The following is a 10,000-nucleotide window of genomic DNA, read 5'->3' as shown; positions in this document are numbered from 1 at the left end:
GTCTACTCGCCCAGGGAGAGCACGTCTACTCGCCCAGGGAGAGCACGTCTACTCGCCCAGGGAGAGCACGTCTACTCGCCGAGGGAGAGCACGTCTACTCGCCGAGGGAGAGCACGTCTACTCGCCGAGGGAGAGCACGTCTACTCGCCGAGGGAGAGCACGTCTACTCGCCGAGGGAGAGCACGTCTACTCGCCGAGGGAGAGCACGTCTACTCGCCGAGGGAGAGCACGTCTACTCGCCGAGGGAGAGCACGTCTACCTCCCGGCTGAGGGAGAGCACGGGGGGGGGGGGACAAAGACAGGCGGCAGCAGCTTCGGTGAACGTCACCCGGGAGGCGACCGGGGCTGTCCCGGGGCAGTCCCGGGAAGCCGGCGTCCGGCACAGGAAACCGTCAGCTGCCGGACCGGGGCGAATCCCCGCGGCCACGGCAGGGGTGGGGGCTCGAAGACAGCCGGCAGCCGCTTCGGTGAACGTCACCCGGGAGGAGACTGGGGCCCTCCCGGGACCGTCCCGGGAAGACGACGTTCGGCACGAGATCCCGGCCGCGGCCGGACCGGCTCGAAGCCCCGCGGCCCCGGCACGGGGGAGGCCCAAAGACTGGCGGCAGCCGCTTCGCTGAACGTCACCCGGCCGGCGACCGGGGCCGTCCCGGGGCCGTCCCGGGATGCCGGCTTCCGGCACGGGGTCCCGGCCGCGGCCGGAGCGGCTCGAATCCCCGCGGGTCCCGGCAGCAGCCGGAGCCGCTCGCCGTTCGGGCTCCCGGCACCCTACGGATCCGCCGACTCGTTCGCGGGCGGCGGGGGGAGGCAGTGAAGGAGGTGCGGGCAGAAGCGGCAGCGGAGGCGGAGGGGGGGGGGGGGTGCTCGGAGACAGCCGGCAGCCGCTTCGGTGAACGTCACCCGGGAGGCGACCGGGACCGGCCCGGGGCAGTCCCGGGAAGCCGGCGTCCGGCACAGGGAACCGTCAGCTGCCGGACCGGGGGCGAATCCCCGCGGCCACGGCAGGGGTGGGGGCTCGAAGACAGCCGGCAGCCGCTTCGGTGAACGTCACCCGGGAGGAGACTGGGGCCCTCCCGGGACCGTCCCGGGAAGACGACGTTCGGCACGAGATCCCGGCCGCGGCCGGACCGGCTCGAAGCCCCGCGGCCCCGGCACGGGGGAGGCCCAAAGACTGGCGGCAGCCGCTTCGCTGAACGTCACCCGGCCGGCGACCGGGGCCGTCCCGGGGCCGTCCCGGGATGCCGGCTTCCGGCACCGGGTCCCGGCCGCGGCCGGAGCGGCTCGAATCCCCGCGGTCCCGGCAGCAGCCGGAGCCGCTCGCCGTTCGGGCTCCCGGCACCCTACGGATCCGCCGACTCGTTCGCGGGCGGCGGGGGGGAGGCAGTGAAGGAGGTGCGGGCAGAAGCGGCAGCGGAGGCGGAGGGGGGGGGGGGTGCTCGGAGACAGCCGGCAGCCGCTTCGGTGAACGTCACCCGGGAGGCGACCGGGACCGGCCCGGGAAGCCATCGTCCGGCCCGGGATCCCGGCCGCGGCCGGACCGGCTCGAATCCCCGCGGCCCCGGCACGGGGGAGGCCCAAAGACTGGCGGCAGCCGCTTCGCTGAACGTCACCCGTCCGGCGACCGGGGCCGTCCCGGGGCCGTCCCGGGATGCCGGCTTCCGGCACGGGGTCCCGGCCGCGGCCGGAGCGGCTCGAATCCCCGCGGTCCCGGCAGCAGCCGGAGCCGCTCGCCGTTCGGGCTCCCGGCACCCTACGGATCCGGCGACTCGTTCGCGGGCGGCGGGGGGAGGCAGTGAAGGAGGTGCGGGCAGAAGCGGCAGCGGAGGCGGAGGGGGGGGGGGCTCGAAGACAGCCGGCAGCCGCTTCGGTGAACGTCACCCGGCCGGCGACCGCGGCCGTTCCGGGGCCGTCCCGGGAAGCCTGCGACAGGCACGGGGTCCCGGCCTCGGCCGGACCCGCACTGGGTGCCGCCGCCTCGGGCTCTCGGGACGGTATGGATCCGCCGACTCGTTCGCCGGCAGCGGGGGGAGGCAGTGGAGGGGGTGCGGGGAGAAGCGGCAGCGGAGGCGGAGGCGGGGGGGGGGCTCGAAGACAGCCGGCAGCCGCTTCGGTGAACGTCACCCGGGAGGCGACCGGGACCGGCCCGGGAAGCCATCGTCCGGCCCGGGATCCCGGCCGCGGCCGGACCGGCTCGAATCCCCGCGGCCCCGGCACGGGGGAGGCCCAAAGACTGGCGGCAGCCGCTTCGCTGAACGTCACCCGGCCGGCGACCGGGGCCGTCCCGGGGCCGTCCCGGGATGCCGGCTTCCGGCACGGGGTCCCGGCCGCGGCCGGAGCGGCTCGAATCCCCGCGGTCCCGGCAGCAGCCGGAGCCGCTCGCCGTTCGGGCTCCCGGCACCCTACGGATCCGCCGACTCGTTCGCGGGCGGCGGGGGGAGGCAGTGAAGGAGGTGCGGGCAGAAGCGGCAGCGGAGGCGGAGGGGGGGGGGGCTCGAAGACAGCCGGCAGCCGCTTCGGTGAACGTCACCCGGCCGGCGACCGCGGCCGTTCCGGGGCCGTCCCGGGAAGCCTGCGACAGGCACGGGGTCCCGGCCTCGGCCGGACCCGCACTGGGTGCCGCCGCCTCGGGCTCTCGGGACGGTATGGATCCGCCGACTCGTTCGCCGGCAGCGGGGGGAGGCAGTGGAGGGGGTGCGGGGAGAAGCGGCAGCGGAGGCGGAGGCGGGGGGGGGGCTCGAAGACAGCCGGCAGCCGCTTCGGTGAACGTCACCCGGGAGGCGACCGGGACCGGCCCGGGAAGCCATCGTCCGGCCCGGGATCCCGGCCGCGGCCGGACCGGCTCGAATCCCCGCGGCCCCGGCACGGGGGAGGCCCAAAGACTGGCGGCAGCCGCTTCGCTGAACGTCACCCGGCCGGCGACCGGGGCCGTCCCGGGGCCGTCCCGGGATGCCGGCTTCCGGCACGGGGTCCCGGCCGCGGCCGGAGCGGCTCAAAGCCCCGCGGTCCCGGCAGCAGCCGGAGCCGCTCGCCGTTCGGGCTCCCGGCACCCTACGGATCCGCCGACTCGTTCGCGGGCGGCGGGGGGGAGGCAGTGAAGGAGGTGCGGGCAGAAGCGGCAGCGGAGGCGGAGGGGGGGGGGCTCGAAGACAGCCGGCAGCCGCTTCGGTGAACGTCACCCGGCCGGCGACCGCGGCCGTTCCGGGGCCGTCCCGGGAAGCCTGCGACAGGCACGGGGTCCCGGCCTCGGCCGGACCCGCACTGGGTGCCGCCGCCTCGGGCTCTCGGGACGGTATGGATCCGCCGACTCGTTCGCCGGCAGCGGGGGGAGGCAGTGGAGGGGGTGCGGGGAGAAGCGGCAGCGGAGGCGGAGGCGGGGGGGGGCTCGAAGACAGCCGGCAGCCGCTTCGGTGAACGTCACCCGGGAGGCGACCGGGACCGGCCCGGGAAGCCATCGTCCGGCCCGGGATCCCGGCCGCGGCCGGACCGGCTCGAATCCCCGCGGCCCCGGCACGGGGGAGGCCCAAAGACTGGCGGCAGCCGCTTCGCTGAACGTCACCCGGCCGGCGACCGGGGCCGTCCCGGGGCCGTCCCGGGATGCCGGCTTCCGGCACGGGGTCCCGGGCGCGGCCGGAGCGGCTCGAAGCCCCGCGGTCCCGGCAGCAGCCGGAGCCGCTCGCCGTTCGGGCTCCCGGCACCCTACGGATCCGGCGACTCGTTCGCCGGCGGCGGGGGGAGGCAGTGGAGGCGGTGCGGGGAGAAGCGGCAGCGGAGGCGGAGGGGGGGCGGGGGGGACGATAGTGGCGGGGGGCGGGGGGTGCTCGAAGGCAGCCGGCAGCCGGTTCGGTGAACATTCGCCGGGGCGGGGGGGGCGACCTGTCCGTGCCCGGGGCAGCCCCGGGAAGCCGGCAGCCAGCACGGGGTCCCGGCAGCACCTGTTCCCTGCCCTGGGACTTGCCGTGCCCGGCGGCCGGTTGCCGGGTGGGGGGAGCGATGAGAGGCGGGGCGCAGCGGCCGGGGGCAGCGCCGGGCCGCAGCGGGGGGCTGGGCGGGTGGGGTAGGCGTCGAGCGGCAAGCCCTCGGCTGCAGCGAATGTTCGGCGGTGCGGGGGGGGGGGGGGGGGGACGGGACGACACGTTGGGGGCGCCGAGTCCGAGCCACCCCCGGCCCCAGGGGCGGCCGGAGGGGGGAGGCCGGTGCCTGTCCCTGGGAGCTGCTGGGCGCCGGATGGCCGAGGGTGCGTCAGAAGCCGCCCGAGCGGTCGAGCAGGTCCTCCAGAAAGGCCTAGGGTGGCTTCGAGGGCCCCGGGAGCAGTCGAGGGAGGCCTCCAGGCAGGTCTGGAGTGGATGGGAGGCCTTCCAAAGCAGACAAGGGAGGCTGCCAGCAGGGCCTAGGCTGGCACTGCAGCCTGTAAATGGTTGGGGGGGGGGGCCTCTGGTGCGGCCTGGAGTCTCTGGGTGGCGTCCAGAGAGGTGCAAAAGATCCTCTGGTGCGGCCTGTGGTGGCTGAGAAGCCTGCAGAGCGTGCGGGGGAGGCTTCTGCTGCGGCCTGGGGTGGGTCGGAAGCCTGCAGAGCGTGCGGGAGAGGCTGCCGGTGCGGCCTGGGGTGGCTGAGAAGCCTGCAGAGCGTGCGGGGGAGGCTTCTGTTGGGGCCTGGGGTGGCTGAGAAGCCTGCAGAGCGTGCGGGAGAGGCTTCTGCTGCGGCCTGGGGTGGCTGAGAAGCCTGCAGAGCGTGCGGGGGAGGCTTCTGCTGCGGCCTGGGGTGGCTGAGAAGCCTGCAGAGCGTGCGGGGGAGGCTTCTGCTGTGGCCTGGGGTGGCTGAGAAGCCTGCAGAGCGTGCGGGGGAGGCTTCTGCTGCGGCCTGGGGTGGCTGAGAAGCCTGCAGAGCGTGCGGGGGAGGCTTCTGCTGCGGCCTGGGGTGGCTGAGAAGCCTGCAGAGCGTGCGGGGGAGGCTTCTGCTGCGGCCTGGGGTGGCTGAGAAGCCTGCAGAGCGTGCGGGGGAGGCTTCTGGTGCGGCCTGGGGTGGCTGAGAAGCCTGCAGAGCGTGCGGGGGAGGCTTCTGGTGCGGCCTGGGGTGGCTGAGAAGCCTGCAGAGCGTGCGGGGGAGGCTTCTGGTGCGGCCTGGGGTGGGACGGAAGCCTGCAGAGCGTGCGGGGGAGGCTTCTGGTGCGGCCTGGGGTGGGACGGAAGCCTGCAGAGCGTGCGGGGGAGGCTTCTGGTGCGGCCTGGGGTGGGTCGGAAGCCTGCAGAGCGTGCGGGGAGAGGCTTCTGCTGCGGCCTGGGGTGGGTCGGAAGCCTGCAGAGCGTGCGGGAGAGGCTTCTGTTGGGGCCTGGGGTGGCTGAGAAGCCTGCAGAGCGTGCGGGAGAGGCTTCTGCTGCGGCCTGGGGTGGCTGAGAAGCCTGCAGAGCTTGCGGGAGAGGCTTCTGCTGCGGCCTGGGGTGGCTGAGAAGCCTGCAGAGCGTGCGGGGAGAGGCTTCTGCTGCGGCCTGGGGTGGCTGAGAAGCCTGCAGAGCGTGCGGGAGAGGCTTCTGCTGCGGCCTGGGGTGGCTGAGAAGCCTGCAGAGCGTGCGGGAGAGGCTTCTGCTGCGGCCTGGGGTGGCTGAGAAGCCTGCAGAGCGTGCGGGAGAGGCTTCTGCTGCGGCCTGGGGTGGCTGAGAAGCCTGCAGGGCGTGCGGGGAGAGGCTTCTGCTGCGGCCTGGGGTGGGTGGGAAGCCTGCAGAGCGTGCGGGGGAGGCTTCTGGTGCGGCCTGGGGTGGCTGAGAAGCCTGCAGAGCGTGCGGGGGAGGCTTCTGGTGCGGCCTGGGGTGGCTGAGAAGCCTGAAGAGCGTGCGGGAGAGGCTTCTGGTGCGGCCTGGGGTGGCTGAGAAGCCTGCAGAGCGTGCGGGGGAGGCTTCTGGTGCGGCCTGGGGTGGCTGAGAAGCCTGAAGAGCGTGCGGGAGAGGCTTCTGCTGCGGCCTGGGGTGGCTGAGAAGCCTGCAGAGCGTGCGGGAGAGGCTTCTGCTGCGGCCTGGGGTGGCTGAGAAGCCTGCAGAGCGTGCGGGAGAGGCTTCTGCTGCGGCCTGGGGTGGCTGAGAAGCCTGCAGAGCGTGCGGGAGAGGCTTCTGCTGCGGCCTGGGGTGGCTGAGAAGCCTGCAGGGCGTGCGGGAGAGGCTTCTGCTGCGGCCTGGGGTGGGTGGGAAGCCTGCAGAGCGTGCGGGGGAGGCTTCTGGTGCGGCCTGGGGTGGCTGAGAAGCCTGCAGAGCGTGCGGGGGAGGCTTCTGGTGCGGCCTGGGGTGGCTGAGAAGCCTGAAGAGCGTGCGGGAGAGGCTTCTGGTGCGGCCTGGGGTGGCTGAGAAGCCTGCAGAGCGTGCGGGGGAGGCTTCTGGTGCGGCCTGGGGTGGCTGAGAAGCCTGAAGAGCGTGCGGGAGAGGCTTCTGGTGCGGCCTGGGGTGGCTGAGAAGCCTGCAGAGCGTGCGGGGGAGGCTTCTGGTGCGGCCTGGGGTGGCTGAGAAGCCTGCAGAGCGTGCGGGAGAGGCTTCTGGTGCGGCCTGGGGTGGCTGAGAAGCCTGCAGAGCGTGCGGGAGAGGCTTCTGCTGCGGCCTGGGGTGGCTGAGAAGCCTGCAGAGCGTGCGGGAGAGGCTTCTGCTGCGGCCTGGGGTGGGTCGGAAGCCTGCAGAGCGTGCGGGAGAGGCTTCTGCTGCGGCCTGGGGTGGGTCGGAAGCCTGCAGAGCTTGCGGGGGAGGCTTCTGCTGCGGCCTGGGGTGGGTCGGAAGCCTGCAGAGCATGCGGGGGAGGCTTCTGGTGCGGCCTGGGGTGGGTCGGAAGCCTGCAGAGCTTGCGGGGGAGGCTTCTGGTGCGGCCTGGGGTGGGTCGGAAGCCTGCAGAGCATGCGGGGGAGGCTTCTGCTGCGGCCTGGGGTCTCTGGGTGGCCTCTAGAGAGGTGCAAAAGACCCTCTGGGTTGGGCTGGGGTGGCTCTTGGACCCCTGCCACACAGTGGAGAGCGGCCTCCGGCCCGCCACCTGTGTCCCTGTGTGCCTGAGTGCCTGTGTCCCTGTGTCCCTGTGTCCCTGAGTGCCTGAGTGCCTGTGTCCCTGTGTCCCTGTGTCCCTGTGTCCCTGAGTGCCTGAGTGCCTGAGTGCCTGTGTCCCTGTGTCCTTGTGTCCCTGTGTCCCTGTGTCCCTGTGTGCCTGAGTGCCTGTGTCCCTGTGTCCCTGTCTGTGTACCTGTGTGCGAGAGTGTCCGGCACGCCACCCAGCGGCGGCGGGCAAGCAGGTAGGCGGGTGGGCGGGCCGGCGAGGGCCAGTGTGAGTTTGGGGGGTGGGAGGGGAGGCGGCAGCTGGAAGCGTCAGAGGAGGGGGCGTGGCTCCGGCTGGCCCCGGGAGCAGGTTCCCGGGACCGGGACCGGCTGGACCCGGCGGGTGGTTGATCCCGGGGCGGGGGGCAGAGGCGGCGGGAAGCGGCAGCTGCGTGTGCGGCGGGGGGGGTGGAGGGCGAACCGCGGCGGGAAGCGGATGCTTCAGAGCAGGTTACGGGGGCGGGGACGGACGACACCACCTGTCCCCGCCCCGGGACGGGCTGGACCCGGCGCCCTGGACCCGGCGCCGTGTACCCGCCGCCGCCCCCGCCGCCGCCCCCCTCCGCCACCCCGGGACCCCGACGTTTTTTGGCGCCCGCGCCTTTTTTTGCTCCCCGCCTGCCCGCGCTGCCCCGGGCCCTCCCCCGGGGCGGGGCGGGAGGGAGGGACGGACGGACGGACGGGTAGCCGGGGATCTCCGAGCGCGCGCCACCAGACCGAGGCGGGTCCCGGCGGCGGCGGCGGCGGCGGCGGCGGCGGCGGCAGCAAGCGACGGCGGGGGGGGCAGGCTAGGGAGAGAGGGGGAGCGGCATGCGGTAGGGCTGGGGGGTTTGTTTCGGGGGGGAGGGGTGGGGGGGGGTGGCAGCGGTCAGCGAGAGCGGGGAGAGGGGGAGCGGCATGCGGTAGGGCTGGGGTGTTTTTGGGGTGGGGGCGTTGGGGGGATTAGCGGGCGGGCGGGCAGCCGAGCCAAGCGGCAAGCCGGGGGGCGGGCGAGGGCGGCTTTAGGGCCGGAGGAGCGGAGCGCAACCTCCCCCGGGCAGGCTCCAGCGTGGAGAGCAGCAAGTTTTTGGGGACGGGGGACGACGGACGGGAGGGGCAGCGGCGAGAGGCTAGCTGCGGCAAGGGGCACCGGCACGGCCGCCCTAACAGCGCCGCCTCGGTCGCAGGGGTTAGAGAGCAGCCGGGCAGCCCGGGAGGGAAGCGGCAGCCCGCGAAGGGGGGAAGGGGGGGCTCCGCGCAAACCGCTAACGGGAGCCGGGGGGTGTGGGGAGCTGGGGGTGGCAGCAGCGGCAAGAGGCAACGTCGGGAGGGGGGGGCTCCGCGCAAACCGGTAACGGGGGCCGGGGGGTGTGGGGGGGGCGGTGGCGGCCGCGGCAAGAGGCAACGGCAGGCGGGGGGGCTCCGCGCAAACCGGCAGCGGGGGGGGGGGGCGGGGGTAGCGGCAAGAGGCAACGGCGGGAAGGGGGGGGGGGGGCTCCGCGCAAACCGCTAACGGGAGCCGGGGGGTGTGGGGAGCTGGGGGTGGCAGCAGCGGCAAGAGGCAACGTCGGGAGGGGGGGCTCCGCGCAAACCGGTAACGGGGGCCCGGGGGTGTGGAGGGGGCGGTGGTGGCCGCGGCGAGAGGCAACGGCAGGCGGGGGCGCTCCGCGCAAACCGGCAGCGGGGGGGGGCGGGGGGTAACGGCAAGAGGCAACGGCGGGAAGGGGGGGGCTCCGCGCAAACCGGCAGCGGGGGGGGGGCGGGGGGTAGCGGCAAGAGGCAACGGCGGGAAGGGGGGCCTCCGCGCAAACCGGCAGCGGGGGGGGGGCGGGGGGTAGCGGCAAGAGGCAACGGCGGGAAGGGGGGGCTCCGCGCAAACCGGCAGCGGGGGGGGGCGGGGGTAGCGGCAAGAGGCAACGGCGGGAAGGGGGGGCTCCGCGCAAACCGGCAGCGGGGGGGGGCGGGGGGTAGCGGCAAGAGGCAACGGCGGGAAGGGGGGGCTCCGCGCAAACCGGCAGCGGGGGGGGCGGGGGTAGCGGCAAGAGGCAACGGCGGGAAGGGGGAGCTCCGCGCAAACCGGCAGCGGGGGGGGGGCGGGGGTAGCGGCAAGAGGCAACGTCGGGAGGGGGGGCTCCGCGCAAACCGGCAGCGGGGGGGGGCGGGGGTAGCGGCAAGAGGCAACGTCGGGAGGGGGGGCGCCGCGCAAACCGGCAACGGGGGCGGGGGGGGAGGCGGTCAGGGGCGGGGGGAGATTTCTAGAGATGCCGGCAGACCTTCTCCCCGGAGAACAGCGCTGTTGAAGAAAAGACTGCTTCAGAACACAACCTTTAATGAAAGACGCTCGATGAAAACAACACTTAATAAAAGAAGGTTTCATGCCGACTGCCTCTCTTCATTTACGCCGCCGCGGGGGGGGGGGGGTTGGGGGCCGGGCGGGCGATACCAGGCGGCCCTCGTCCCGGGGACCACGTCTACCCCGCGGTTCCAGCCTCCGCGCGCTAAGTGCCCGCCCGGCCGCGGGGAGCACGTCTACCTCCTGCCGCACGGCTCAGTGCACTAAGTCCCCCCTCGCCATGGAGAGCACGTCTACCTGCCAGCTCAGGGAGAGCACGTCTACTCACCGAGGGAGAGCACGTCTACCTCCTCGGGAAGGAGAGCACGTCTACCTCCTGGGAAGGAGAGCACGTCTACCTCCTCGGGAAGGAGAGCACGTCTACCTCCTGGGAAGGAGAGCACGTCTACCTCCTCGGGAAGGAGAGCACGTCTACCTCCTGGGAAGGAGAGCACGTCTACCTCCTCGGGAAGGAGAGCACGTCTACCTCCTGGGAAGGAGAGCACGTCTACCTCCTGGGAAGGAGAGCACGTCTACCTCCTCGGGAAGGAGAGCACGTCTACCTCCTGGGAAGGAGAGCACGTCTACCTCCTCGGGAAGGAGAGCACGTCTACCTGCCGCCGCACGGCTCAGTGCA

The sequence above is a fragment of the Melanerpes formicivorus genome, unplaced genomic scaffold (genome assembly GCF_026170545.1).
Source record: "Melanerpes formicivorus ecotype bairdi unplaced genomic scaffold, bMelFor1.0.p_v2 SCAF_184, whole genome shotgun sequence".
NCBI classification, from domain to species: domain Eukaryota; kingdom Metazoa; phylum Chordata; class Aves; order Piciformes; family Picidae; genus Melanerpes; species Melanerpes formicivorus.
This window is presented reverse-complemented; position numbering follows the sequence as displayed.